Raw genomic sequence first — 14,271 nt, 5'->3', positions numbered from 1 at the left:
CAGGGTCCTAAAGCAGAGCTTTTATCCATAGTTTAAAAAGACAATATTTGCACAAGGTATTTTATGTGTTTTGGGTAGTCTACTTTGCAGTTAGGAGCACCTCCCAGTAAACTGGATTCTGGCAGCCAGTGAGGGAATCTGGATTTGGTTCTGTTCTTGGCCTTATGTGTTCACTTGCTACATCACGTGCTGTGTGATGGGTTTCTTCATCGTTAAGAACAAGTGGCATATATGTCACATCAGCAGATAGGTGAACGGATTTATTTGTAAGATATTTGGGGGAAATTTTATGCAAATAAACAGGAAATTTAATTCACTCTGGACAGTTTATTCATTTGGGGTCAGTTAAACATAGGCCATTAATAAGGCAAGTGACTGCAGTGAATCAACAACTTGAGAGGTAAAACATCAGGAGTAAGCCATGCGGAGTTGGAATCGACTTTATCCGCCTCCTGTGTTTCCTAGCATTTAAGAGACATCAGGAACTCATGAAACATCTTGCATTGTGCTGACAGAGAGTGTAACGATTGTTCTTAGAGTTTAGATTGTGTCAACCCATTGCTGTGGTCATCTTCACTGCTTGCCTCACAGGTTTCACGGGAAAGAAAGCAGAACTTGTGTGATACCTTATAACAGTCAGCCCTAGGACACGCGAGCAGTAGTAGCTTGGATAAATCCTCTTTGTTACTTGGGAGAGAAAATAATGCTCTTTAAAGGACATCTGTCTTTTCCTTCTGTTCCCCACCCAGGTCAGCAGTTGAGGTGAATATTCTGAAGGTGAACAGTTTCGAAGACTTGATCTTTGTTGTTACGCATGGGTTGTCACCCATTTAATTGACAGAAGCACCACGTGTGGAGTGTGAGATGACTGAATGGGGTCCTTGCAGAGTTTCCCTGTTAACTCTGAAGCTTTGGCTCCTAGATAAAGCTTCAGAAGTTGGGTATGGCACTCCCTGGCCTGCCACATTATACAAAATTTGATAGATTTGTGCCTTTCTTTGGTGTCTAGGCAGTACCTATCTCCTTTCCAAACAGCACTGATATCTCTTGAGGCTAGACTTGAGAGAAAAGCCATCTACAATTTTATTATTTCCTGTATGATTCCTCCTTAGCTATGTCATCCCAATGCTCCATTTCCTTGTCCCATCTACCATGTAGTATTTAATCCTTCCATATTGTTGTCAGTCTGCTTCCGTTTCTTTCGCATGGTCTTGGTGCTAACAGGGAGGTTGTTGAGCGGGCTACAAGAGGCTGTCTACAGCTCCGGTGCCCGCTGCACGGAGGTGTAAGGGGTCCTTTCAGCGCGAGTCTAGCTCAGGCCCCTGGTTGAGTTGTCACTAGTTAGCAAGTCGGAAGGAGCTGTGCTGGCAGGCTCACACATGCTTGTAGAGCAGGCAGCTTTCAGAAATTTAGTTTGTTTGAATTTGGGTAGTTCTTACCTGGAAACATTCAAGGCTAATGACAGTGAGCATATTCTTCCAAATGTCAAGTCTCTGAGTGTCTTCTCAGAAGGTAACAGTAACACATAAAAAAGAAGTGTAGAAAACACAGGGACATAAAATATTGGACTTCTGCTCAGTACCTTTTCAGAAGAGCAAAAATAATTTTACCTGAGACTTGCACTGAGTCTGAAGGGTACCTGCCATCAACAGTTTTAGCTTAGGTTGTTTAAACTGTGACCAAGTTGTAAATCTCATTGCAAAGTACGTGTTACGGGAAGTACTGTGTGCTCACCAGAAATCTCTTAGTCTTTGGTCACAATTGCACTGTCACACCGCTCCATCAAAACATTTAAGGCTATGCTTTTGCATTCTCCTTTGTCAATTGCTGAAGCATATTCGTAATTTCTAACTTGAAGGCAAGGCTTAAGTGATCTTCTGGGCTTAGGTCCCTAATCTAATTTAACATTATAAGTTGAACCTGAAACAGTTTTTTGAAAATCAAAATAAGACAAGATGTTTGGTATCAGGTTCTGGAAATGCTTTCACCTGTGCAGGTGTCTCAATGATTTCAGCAGGACTTCTGTGCACAGATCTAAATGTGTGCGCTGATATTGCCAAATTAATTCTTGCTTTTGAATTTGGGATAAATGAATGCAAACGCTGAAACTTTTCATTGGTCTGTGTTAAGAACCTGCTGTGTATGGGATTCTGTTAAGTACCTTTTGAAATGCCAAATGTATGTTATGTGCTCTGTATATAACATGACTTCTCTACAAAGAGTTAAATGCTACTTTTCATTTATTTTGACCTTCCCCTTATTTGAAACCGCAGGTTAGTTTTGGCAAGCATTAATAGCTCTTAAATGATTTGTAATCTGTTTTTAATATGATCCTAGTTCAAGTTCAATGTGAATAAACGTAGGGCTTAAATGAAACCTGATGTCTTCCTGCTTCATGCAGGGAAGTGCTACAGACCACAGGGTAGGGCCCGAGAAGTTTACACAACAACAAGTATTGAAATGTTAAAAGAACGGACATCAGCCGTTTTCTCTTAATTCTTTTTTGATGGTTCTTTTGGAGTTGCGGCAGGCGGCTAGCAGCTAGTCTGGCTGATTGTTTCACATTGCTCTGACAGAACTGTCCAGACAGTTGCTTGCTGAAACAGGACAGAGTATTTTCTTTTATTGCTTAAAATTCAACGCTGGTTAGTAGTAATACAGGCAGCACTTGCACGACCTAACTAGTAAAAGATCACTTGGTAAACCGAGGGAAGTGGTTTCTCATTTATCACTAGGAAATAACAAGTGTTTGGCTGGGGGACGTAGCACAAGCAACACTGTATGCTCTGTACGTAAACTCAGTGCTAGAATTCCCCACAGAGTAGCGAGAGAAACAGGGATATGAACAATTAAGGGAGCTGGAAGGATAAAAGCTGAAAGGTGTGCTGTTAGAGAGAGGGGAGAAGACTGGTAATGGTACCAGTTTACATCCTCGCCAAGTTAGGGTCTGAAGCTTTCTCTAGTTTGGCAGACAGGTCAGAATTGACTTGCTTTCTTGTACAGAGTTGCAGGCTATTTTCTTTAGAACTGAAATAATAATTTTTGCTATTTCCACAAAAATCTACTGTCACCCAAATTCCTCAGGGGTGAGACAAAAATAGTTGACATTTGAAATAAGGAAGAGGGAGTGGGCTGTTTTATCAGTAGACAGATATTCAACCATATGAAACTTGTGGAAGTTAGTCTACAACAGAAACTGCAGAGAAGTAACAAATCTCATTATCCGTTGTAGGTATTTCCAGGCGTGGTGATTTTTCTCAAGTTTCATTTCCTTATGTCATATGATTACATTAAATAGTCTTCCCCTTCTATTCTGTATAACTTTTAATTCTTACGTCTCGGAGCAACACTGAAAGGTATGAATATGTTGATATGAAACTTACCAGCATAGCTACTAGTTATCAGAAAAGTAACCTGAATTATCTTGAAAAAATATTTTTGTTCTATGCAAGTATTGAAAGTTTGGGAATTACGCGCCATGTTCTTTGATAGTTGACATCGGCACTGGTGTTTCACCCTGCCTTTTCTTGAATGGTCAGGAGCCTGCTTACTACTAGTCTGCATGGTAATTTTGTATGCATTTGTTGGTGAGGGATTATCACTATCTACTAGATGAAAAAATCTCTTCTATCCTACAGTGATGTTTGTTTGGAAGTAACACATTCAGATTTTACACTCAAGTGAAAAATGGGTTTTTACAGTAGTAATGAGGGTGGAGGTAAGATGGGACTTGCGATCAGATTTTCCCAAGAGCTCAAATACATGGACAGAGTGGTCTGCAATTTGAGTTCGTAGTCTGTATTTCTACCACAGTGGAGGGTCTATGTTAAATCCCAGCCTAAATGTTGGCCTTCGTGCCAGCAGATCCAGCCATGGATATGGGTCTGAGTTGTAGGAGAACTTTGCACAGCAACTGCATTTAGTGTGCACCAGTCTAATTGGTTTAATCAGATCCCATCTAGTTTTTTTTACTTTTTATTTGAGCTTAATTCCCTTAATCCGTGTTGCTGTTGTGACCAGTACCCTATAAAAAATATAAGAACAAATAAGCAAAGCATTTTAGCAATCCAGATTGGGCATGTCCTAGAAATGTTGACTCATAATTGTGTTTCTCTTACCTCCTTACAGTTTGTGACCTCCTCTAAACTCTTGCCAAGTGATTCATAACCGCCTGCACTACTGCAGAGCGGCCGAGCAATGCCAGGCACAGCAGACAAATTGTCTCTCTTGCCTAACGCGATACTTCATTGTGGCCCGGTGAGCTGTAGCATTTGCCAGTCTTGCAGCAGCGCAGCGCTGCTGATTCACAGGCAACGCGTGGCTCTCTGCACCACCCTGCTGCCACTCTGGGGTTGTCCTCTCCGCTGGGAAGCACAGGGTCTGCCTTCGCTCTTGTCAGCCTGGACCAAAATAAACCAGGCTTAATGTGTGCAAACATACCATTACTTCAGTAGAATGTTTCTGCTTTAAGTCAAAGAGTGTGGCTGAAAATACATGAGATGAGGGGAGGAGAAAACCATTGTTTGGTTTCTGAGGGGGGCAAAAGGAAAAAGGGAAAATCCTTTATCCGAATGAAGTCTGAATTTTTTTCTAGTGGATTCCTTGTAAGTATGCCAACAAGAGTTGTAGATTTGTAGGGTAAACAGGAATTTAGTAAGAATATTAAATGATGTATTGCACTGGCAAACCTGTTACAGACCGGAAATGGTATTAGAAAGAAACATTACAGAGCGGAGCCTGAGGAAGACAAGTAGCACCACCCTCAGACATACACCAAAGTGGGAAAAAGGATGAGAAAGGTACATGTGAAACTGCTGTGGCCTCTGACTTGGCCTCGTGTCATCTTCTCCAGAAGTCACGCACCAGTGTCATTTAATTGCCTTGCACTGTGACGCTGTGCAAGGGGACAGGGCGGGCTTGGATGCGAATCCCCAAGTTGAAGAACTCGCACGTTGTTTCGGGAGATCTCACGTGCACATTTATCAAGTCCGGATTCCAGAAGGGGATCGTGTGGGCAATTTACTATTATTATCATGCCAGCTCAATAATTTTAAAATCAGATTTTTAAAGTATTTCTTTCTAGAGACTGAATTTATAGAGATGGAAATGCAGGTAGGACTTCATGACTGCCTCCAAAATCGACCTGGCCAAAGGAGCTCAGGTTTATATGTTCCTTCTGCTGTTGAGCACAGAAATAGCCAGAGGCACCTGTCTTGCAAGCGTTTAACTACTGGGGACAGTTTTTCTTCAGTTACTGAGAGATTTGATGCTTGTGGGTAGCTTCACATGTAAATGATGAGCTCTGACCCAATTTCTGCCACTTGTTTGGCAGATGAGTGTACTGATGGCTCCAGCTCAGTGTATGGTAGTAATCAAAAAAGCACATCGAGCATAGATTGGGAATTGCCAGGAGGGGATGGAGAGCAGGGGACGCTGGTGTACGGCTCCCTGTAATCTGAGGTTCGGCTGGACCTCGAGTAGTATGTGCAGCTCTGTTCCCCTCATCTTGGAAAAGGTTCAGAAGGCCCGAGAAGGGTAACAGGGTTTTCGGAGGTGTGGGCCCTGTGTTTGCTCTGCCACTCGATGTGAGAGCCGGGGGACAGCAGAAGGAAGCTGCTGAGGCAGGTTCGAGAGAAACGAATGGCGGCGGCTCCCTGGGCAGCCCTAGCACGTCCATGCAAGTCCTTTCCGAAGACCCTTGTGGACGGGCTGGTGGGGGAGCCGGGCCCACAGCCGGAAGGGAGATCTGAGGGCTAATGGGCTAGTGAACAGCGCCAGGCTCAGCAAAACCACTGAGCTCTGCCAAAAATAGAGGCTGGGAGACCACTGGACGAAGCGCCTGTGCGTACCGTGCTCTCACCATTCCCCACGCCTCGGCCACAGAGGGAGGCGAGGTGCCGGGCAGGCTGCCTGCGGGGGTCCGGGCCTGGTGGCATGGCGCTGCTCCGAGGGCACGGAGCCGGGCACGGCCCCGCTCGCAAGCTGGAAGCCTCCGTGCCGAGCTCCCCCCGCCCTGAGGCGGCGGGGCCGGGGCGAGGCTTCCTCTGCTCCGCCTCCGCCCTGCGAGGCGGCCCCGCCGCTGGCGTGGGGAGCCCGGCCCGGCCCGGCCCGGCCCGGCGGGCGGTGCGGGGCGGGCCTGCGGGCGGCGAGGCAGCAGCCGTGTCCCAGAGCGCCTGCGGCCACCTCCAGGTAGGGTCCGAGGGGCTGCGGTGCTCGGCTCCGCATCCGTCCGTCTCCTCCGGTAGGGTGCTGCCTTTCCTCCCGGCGCTTGTCTCCTGATCGGCTGTCAGAGGTGTTTGTTTCTGGGGGTTATGGTGCTGGGGAGGGGAGAGAGGCTTTCACCCAGCGGAAAAAGCACTTGGCGGTCGGGCGGGTGCGTGCTTTTTCCTGCCACCTTCCCTGTATTAGCACAGGACGGGGTCCTAAAATGCACGGCACCATCTTTCCGCGAGTATAATGCCCGGAGATGCTTTCCTCGTTTTCATTTAAACCCACCTGTTCAATTGATGGCTGCTGATTTTGAGTGGGAGGGATGAAAAAGCACCGACTTGCTAGGTTGTCATTGTAGGGCATGCGTGTACAGTGACACCTAAGTGTGGCGGTGGGCTACTTGCTGTCGGGACCTGGGCAGCATGTGACAGGTGAAACTTCAGAGCCCCGTCCTCAGCCAGGTGGGAGCGCTGGAGGTGTGCAGGTGGGGGACAGCAAGAGCAACGGCTGAGGAATGACCTGAGACCGAAGCTACGCCGTTCTCACAGCAGACTGCAGACCAAAGCAGCCCTAACAACGAGCAGTGCCTCCCTCCCTGCCTGTGTGTAAACCTAAATATAGCGCAGAGCAGCGGGGAAAACTCCGTGAGGAGTTCCCCTGAGCAGAGCGGAGGAGAGCTGACTCCTCCGCAAGGAGAAGAACGGCCTGAAAAACCCAGAGAGAGCCCTGAACAAAGAGGTGCTCTCAGCCCGGACGGACAGCTGTCCCTCCACGGCAGGAGAGCTGGGGGCTTGCTGTCAGGGAGACTGCCCCTGAGGGAACGTGACGCTGGTGGGAGATGGGGACCCTGGCTGGCAGGACTGCGTCTCTGTTCCGCCTCTTTATTTTGAAAGCTGGGAACAGCATCTGAGAGTTGTCTTCCTCAGCCTTCTCCTGCAGCTTTCAAATGAAATGTCTTAGAGAGAAGCTGGGAATCAGCTGAAAATCAATGTTAAGTATACTCTGGACAAGTAGGTAGCTGGTGAGCCGTGGTGGAGAGACCTAATAGGTAAGACATTGCTTTGATTTTGAGTCAGTGATGGGGGCATTGCTGCTTTAAACAGGCAGGACTGAAACAGGCTATTGTAGTTTTTGTTAACTCCTTGTAAAAGAGAAAAAGAAAGTACCGGTCTGTCAGGGGTTAAGCTCGCAGCCGTAACACACGCTGATGAAAATGCTTTTTGTCCAGCACAACAAATCCCTGTTTGTTTGGGTTCTCAATGGTCTCTTTCTCCTGAGTGCTCTGGGGGCAGCACAGTGCATTGTTACCTGTGCTCTAGTTTGATGAGCTACCTGGACAGCCCTTGGGCAGTGCAGTGAGGAAGGTACCTTGTACCTGTTCATGGTGTGGTGAGTGAGCTGCTGGCACGCCATGACGGGAACAACAGGCAACAGTTTTAGACTGGAGTCCCATCGGAAAGGACTGTGAAGTAGAAAAGCTGAAAACAAGGGAGTTGCTTTTTGTAAGCAGGAATAGTTTTTTTTTTAAAAAAAAAAAGATAAGTTTGACTGGGGCAAAGATAGGAAGGGGCTGTGTGTGGATCATGTTGCCAGTTTATACTACATGGCTATAAGGGTCTGGTGTTACGACACCCACTAGAGCTGACGCTATTACGTAGGTGGATCTTCCTGGCTACCTTTTACTACCTACTTCAGTGTTGATGTTCCCCTTGGAAAAGTTGCTACAAAGCTAAACGTCTAAAACTTAATAGAACTGGTACTCTCAAGTGCTTCAGAACTAATCAGCTGTGAAAGGGTTAAGCGACGTTTGCGGCCAAAGATGTAGAACTAGGGCTGGCTGCTGCTAACCGGGATGCTTTGTGGCTCCAAGCTTTTCTGAGTATCCAGCACTAGGTGTCGCAAAGAGAGGAGACATAAGAAGCATTGCATGGTTCGAACTCTGGGGCTTTCTTTTCTAAATCAGAGGGTTTAGAAACTTCTTTCTACGTAAGGCTGCAGACAGCTTTTGCTGGGATGTTGAAACAGGGTGGTGGGAGTTCTGCGAAATGACTGAGAAACAGATGAGCTCGTAGTACTCGCTTCTTTCTTGGCATGGGTGTGTTGTTCTTCGCCACTGTGTCCCTGTTCGGTCTGTAGAGCTCCTTTCATTAGCTGCGATCCTTCTCACCCGTTTGGAGAGATTAGTGTCAAAACTCCAGCCCTGAGCAGGGGAGCTGTCAGAGGAGATTTGTTTTAAGGGGCACTGTCTGGAGAAGACAGCCTTGGCTTCTGGAGGTAAAGATGATCCAAGCCACTCATTTCCTTGTGTCTTTATGCAGTGTTCCTTAATCAAAAACTAATTCTGTCTTTGAAGAATAGGCAAACATGCTGAGCTGAAACAGTCATTTGACCTCTTTTTTGCTGCTCAGCATACAGTTGGGCAGTACAGAATAAAGGTATCATTTGGAATAGGGTGGCCACATTTCAGTGAAGGAGACAGGATTTCTGACTGTTCCTGCATGAGCATCTTTTTCAAAATGTTGGTGGGTATTCAGGTGTACTCTGCATGCACTGACAAGAGCCCTTTGCTTGGCGTAGGTTTGTGGGACTGAGCCACATCATCTAATAAACACTTGACTACAAAATGAGCTTGCAACAAAAGTTCCAGGGTGCATTCTGCAGCCGCAGCAGGGACAAGACATCATTTACAAACAGGAGACAAAGATTCTACCTCCAGCTGAAAGCTAGTATTAATTTCTTCTCTATTACAGCTGCTGTAAGAAGTAGCATTAAAAAGGCTAAATCACTACGGTGAGGAACATGTGCGGATTGCACTCGGTATGCCTGTCTTTTTAATTAGAAAATGGGCAGGATCATGGAAACAATAGAGCTCAGTCTTCCTAGGTAGCTCTCGAATAGCACTGCATGACTCAGATCCACATATTCTGACTGCTTTGCTTTTGATTCATTAAAATATATCTTCTCCCCAGAGTAAAATGTTCCCTAGATCACCTGCCCCTCCCATGGGGTCAGGTATTCCGCTTACGTCTTGTCACATCTGAAAACAGGGCCAGAAATACCAGCTCACATGCCAGTAGAGAGAGGAGCCTGGGAAGCTGTGAGTCTGCAGCAGCCAGCGCACCGAGGCATTTAGCTTCACGACCAGTAAGACAGAGGATAAATATGCTTGAGTCAGGTTGGGCAGTGGGGGATTTTCTCAGATAATTGCTCTCACAGGTACCAGGGCAGGCGCTTTCTGCACGAGAGCAGCGTGCTGACCTGACGGCACCTGCCCATCAGTGCTGTGACTTGACCCTCCCTTAAGCATCCTGCAGAGATTGGGATGCTATTACCCTGGGTTTATGATGATCCTTTCACAACCCAAGCTGGTGTGTGTTTGCTGAATGCCATGCCTATTGTGTGTTGCCTTAGTAAGTGTAATCCTTTCAAAGGCAAGGAGGCTTTGGCCCATCGGTTGCAGAGCCCAAGGGTCCACCTTCTGTTGAGCATGGGAACTGCTGCCGGGTCCCTAAGGCTGGCAGGTACCAGCAGATGCAGCATGCCAGTGGATTCCTGTTACAGCCCTGCCTACACTAGGGTAGAAAGTCTTCACAGTCAGTTTGGCTGGGCTCTTTTCCTCCTTGCTTTCCCAGGCAGCCAGTCGAACTGACTGGAGCCAACTGCTTTACAAGTCCGCTGTGCCTCAGAGCCAGCTTTGCTCGAGAAACCACTGGCTGATATTCAGCCAAGGTACAAAGAGGTGTCAGGCAAGTACTGCTGACTCGGGTACAGAGCCCTGTTTGCTCTTTACGGCCAGAATAGGGCCATCCCTCTTTATCTGCAACCTAGACACTGGAAGGTTTGGGTTTCTGTTTGTCTGGAAGTTTCTTCCAACCTAGATGATTCTGTGAACTCTCATATAGGCTGCTTTTAACTAGCTGCATATCTGTAACTGTTGGTAAAACTTCTGCCATTCATGGAAACATAAGCTGTTACTAAATGGAAAACCAGAGGTGATGTGAACCTCTTGCCTCAAACCAGCATTTTTTTTCTGCGTTATCTAAGTGTAAAAGTGACATGTGGTGAGGTTTTAGGTAGGGCCAGTTAAATAAACTGAAATAAGTACTGTTATTTAACACTATTACAGCCTGCTGTTGTAAATTACAACCTGGCTGTCTATTATGATTATGAAAGGGAACGGTGCTCTCTTCTTTAAGTGTATTGTGGGTTTCACCAGAAGACCCAGCGCAGATGTCTGAAAAGAGCTACAGCTTTAAATTCAAAAGGTGTCTGGCTCTGATGAGATTGAGGAGGGAAGCATTGGAAGAGAGCTCCCCGCTCAAGGCCAGTACTGCGCTTCTGGCATTAAAACTGTGTGATACACCTTCTGTGCCTCTTTTGAAAAAAGATCTTGGAAATTAATGAAAGGAGGTAACCCCACACTAATCCCTCTTTGTACTGTCGAGGAGAGGAATGCGGTAATGAGAGACTGAGTGACTTGACTAAAGCCACGTGAGGAGTTTGTAGCAGAGTCAAAAGTAGATCCAAGCTCTCAGCTGCCAGGTCTGGGCACTGAAATGATGCTTTTTTTGGTTGACTGTGGACGCATATGTGAGCAGTTGTTTGTGAAGCTTGTTATCACTGCGCACTTATTCGGACCCACTCGTTGCCACCAAGCGTGCCAATGTCTGTCTTTTGGCCTCAGTGACCTGAGGTGGGTTAGGTTTATGGAGGTTCGTGTCCCTGTCACATAAAATGGATCATATCCCCCAGGGTTAGCGGGAATTTAATACCTCATTGAGATCAGCTGTATTCTGTTCTGTATAGGGAAAAACACTCCCATCTCTGTTTGCAGCATCAGTTTTCTGTTCCTTCTCTTGTATGAAGAATGGAACAGGCTAAGTTTGAAGCGTGGTACGGAAATGATAGAGAGTCGGGGCTCTGATTCATTGGTGGGGATGGCATAGCACAGATGACATCTCAGCTCCCAGCTGCCCACCCCACCCTGCTTCCCGTTCCTGGACAGCTGAGCCACCGTGAATCACCTGCTGAATCACTGAGTTTTGAACGTGATGTTTTGAAGTAAATCATCACTGCTGATGGTTTGCCTTAAAAATCCTGACTGCAAACTGCAGGAGTTCATCAGCTGATCGATGAGCAGCTCAGCACGCAGGAGGCTGGGCTGGTGAGCTGCTCCGGCTTCGAGAGCCGCACCGTGCTGCTGGAGGGGAGCCCTGACGGTGTGCAGAGGTGGGTTTAAGGAGCATATTTTTTCTCCGCAGCATTTTGTCTTTTAGGACTATAATGTTCAAGAGCTGTCTGCTCCCAGCAGAACACATGGCAAAACTCTTCTGTACTTCTCAGGGTGCAAATAGAGGAATGCTGTGTATTTCTAAAAATCTCACCCTGCTGCAGCAAGTTAAAAAAATAAAAATAAAAAAAAATGAGGCTTTAGTATTGTGCTCATGTGTGTTAAATATGCTTGTACTCTTATTTCAAAGCTCTCAATTTTGCCGTCAGCAGTTCCAGCTGATTTCTTAACACTCTCTGTTGGGCAGCCAATAATAAGTTGTTTTTCTTGATGGTGCTTGATCATGAATTAAATGTAACATTTTGGACTGAGGAGATCATGCTCAGCTTATGTATTGGTTTGGTTTTAAAGTGCTTGGAGCACTTAGACATTATTGGATATATAATATATATATGGATAAATATATAACATATATACATATGTTATGTAATAATAATTAATGGAAAAGGTCTATTTATTATTTTTGTCTACACAAAATACATCCTAGGAGATATTAAAAAAAACAGTAGGTTCTTAACATGATCCCAGTACTGGTTGTGCATCGAACTTTTCTTGCTTTCAGTCCAGCTGTCTGCTCATAAATTTTGGTAGGAAAGATAGCTTGGTGTGTTGTCTGCTGTTAAAGATGGGTGGTATTTCATTGCATGCTTTGGCTGGCCTGAGGCCTTTGTGCATGCTTTTCCCTTTAATTCATTCCGTAAATCACTTGAGGTTTACAGGAATCGCTATGGAACGTGCGGTGGACTGAACTTTTCTAGAATCTTTGGAGGCTTGTGGCATATAATTACTGCTGTGCAAATCCATCATGTCACTGATAACAGATACTTAGGTGGCTCATGTTTTAAACCTTTCCTCTGACATGGGAAGAAGTATGATGTGGGATTATCAAAGAGATTTACAAGTTGAAAGAAACATTAATGGGAGAACAAGCCCTATCTTGAGCTGGAATTGAATAAAAATGTTAAAGGGACATCATCCTGATGTTGACCACTAGGGGGGAAAAAAAAAAAAAGCTTGCTAAAAGATTTGTCAGTGAGTGATGGTATACAATTCACATAATGTCTGTCTTTTTGAAGAATAAATGTCATTTTCAGTTTTAACCTACAGATAAAAATCTCAGCTGCATTGCCATCATGATAAGATAACAAGTGTGTTGAGAAAGCTAATAATATGTTATATGCACGGTCTTGTTTTCATGTTCTGTGTTTAAAGGCTGCTGCATTTGAGAGTCCAGCAATACAGACGGCTTGATTTGTTTTGGTCTGGAGGAACATATGTCCTGTTCTCTCCCTTGGCCTGTGTGATTTTCCTGCACCTGGGATTTTTGCCATGATGCAGTCTGCCTGCTTGCACAACCACCCTCAGCGCTGCTGGACGCGCGTTGAGGTTCGTGCCTCAGGGAAGAAGAGCATGGGGAAAGGGTAGAAAGGAGCTTGGTTCTTCGGGCAAGGAGTTAGAGCACATCAGCATCACGAGGAGCTTCTTTATCTTCTCTTTTTTCCTACTCTTGCAGATTCTGAGAAATTCAAAGCACGCTTAGTAACGCCCTGCACTTTTCTTAATGCTCCCAAACGTACACACAAACACGTGCATGTCCATCACACTTGCAGTTCAGTATCCTAGGGCTTTAGTTTCGAATTACTCAGGACCTGCCTAATTACTGTGCCAAAGTTTTCATACGTGAGCGATCAGTCAGCAGTAGTGCATCTGACCCTTCCCACATCATCAGCTGGATCTATTTTTACCAAGAATGAAGAAAGAGTTCCTTTCCGCATTTGGGAAGAAAAAGCCTTTCATTGAAATTCGCTTCCTTCTCTGTTCTTTGCGTACTGGCATTTTTCTTTTATGGCCTATTGTTGCCTGGGTAATTTTTTGAGAACTTTACAAAATTGTTCATCCTCTGCTGTTTCGGTGAAAATTAAGAAGTGGCTCAAGGCTCATCTACTTTGTTTTGCCTGCCGGAGATCTTTGCTTGCCCTGCCAGAGGCTACGATGTGCTCACTGTTCTCTTCTGGATGTAAAATGTATTTCTGCTGTTATGTCACTGTCCAGCAGGATCACTTCCATATAGTTTCAGCCCTCATGTTACTCTGTGGTTAATTCCTTCTTAGTTCCTCTTATCTTGCTCTCCATTTCATCCAGGAAAAGATATGTCACTTGCCTCTCCACCTCCTCTGTGAGTATGAAATACCATTTACAGTTCTCTGCCTCTTACAAGAAACATTTCTCAAGTATTTTCTGGGGAGGACAGTATATAGATGAAGGAAGTGTAAGTCAAAGTTGGTGCTAAAGTCACACTGTCGGAGTTGTATGGCAAATTGAAATACGTCAGGGAAGAACTGCAAGAAACAAAACTTGAGCTAGGATCGTTCTGTGATTGTTTCCGTAAGGCGTATGAAGCACTGATCTGGGAGTTTTCAGATTTCTTATCTTGGTAATAGGGTGAGCTGTAGAATTTCACTTTACATTTCAGTGCAAAAACCAGATGCTTTGTAAACAAAGCAAACACACCCACGTTGTGTGGAATGCGAAGGGTGGCCTCTGTGTCTGGTATGCTTTTGTTCTGGGTAGCCTGGATTGTTGTATAAAATGCTCTACACTTTTCACAAACACTTCAGAAACAGTTAAGATAAGGCTGGATGTTGCTGCTAAGCACCTAGTCCTTACTTCATTTCTATAGGTTTCCAGGGAAGCTCATTCTTACTTGCTCATGTTTTCCCATTTTAGTGCAAACTGTTAAGATTCGTAGTCCCAGCAGTCTTCTGTTATAC

General features: G+C 45.4%; 1 protein-coding gene and 1 long non-coding RNA gene across 7 annotated transcripts in view; one reads left to right on the top strand and one right to left on the bottom strand.

Moving 5' to 3' along the window:
• Window positions 1-14,271, top strand: part of RASGEF1B (RasGEF domain family member 1B) — a 155,510-nt gene that overhangs the window by 117,395 nt on the left and 23,844 nt on the right. Inside the window, exons 1-2 of one of the 6 annotated variants that reach the window (XM_080591480.1) lie at window positions 6,324-7,258; window positions 11,325-11,439. The exons of 2 other annotated variants lie outside the window; for them this stretch is intronic. The gene's annotated coding sequence lies outside the window, so the exon portion shown is untranslated. Of the gene's footprint in view, window positions 1-6,036; window positions 6,295-6,323; window positions 7,259-11,324; window positions 11,440-14,271 lie in introns of those variants that run through there. 3 more of the 6 variants (XM_080591477.1, XM_080591483.1, XM_080591479.1) reach the window with 3 other exon arrangements.
• On the bottom strand, window positions 2,610-5,926 carry LOC308194940. Its single transcript, XR_013951090.1, has 2 exons — window positions 4,119-5,926; window positions 2,610-4,024 (listed from the first exon to the last, which is right to left on the bottom strand). It is a non-coding gene; the product is annotated as an uncharacterized lncRNA (long non-coding RNA).

Source organism: Anser brachyrhynchus (genome assembly GCF_964034855.1).
Source record: "Anser brachyrhynchus genome assembly, chromosome: 4".
NCBI lineage: Eukaryota > Metazoa > Chordata > Aves > Anseriformes > Anatidae > Anser > Anser brachyrhynchus.
This window is presented reverse-complemented; position numbering and strand designations above follow the sequence as displayed.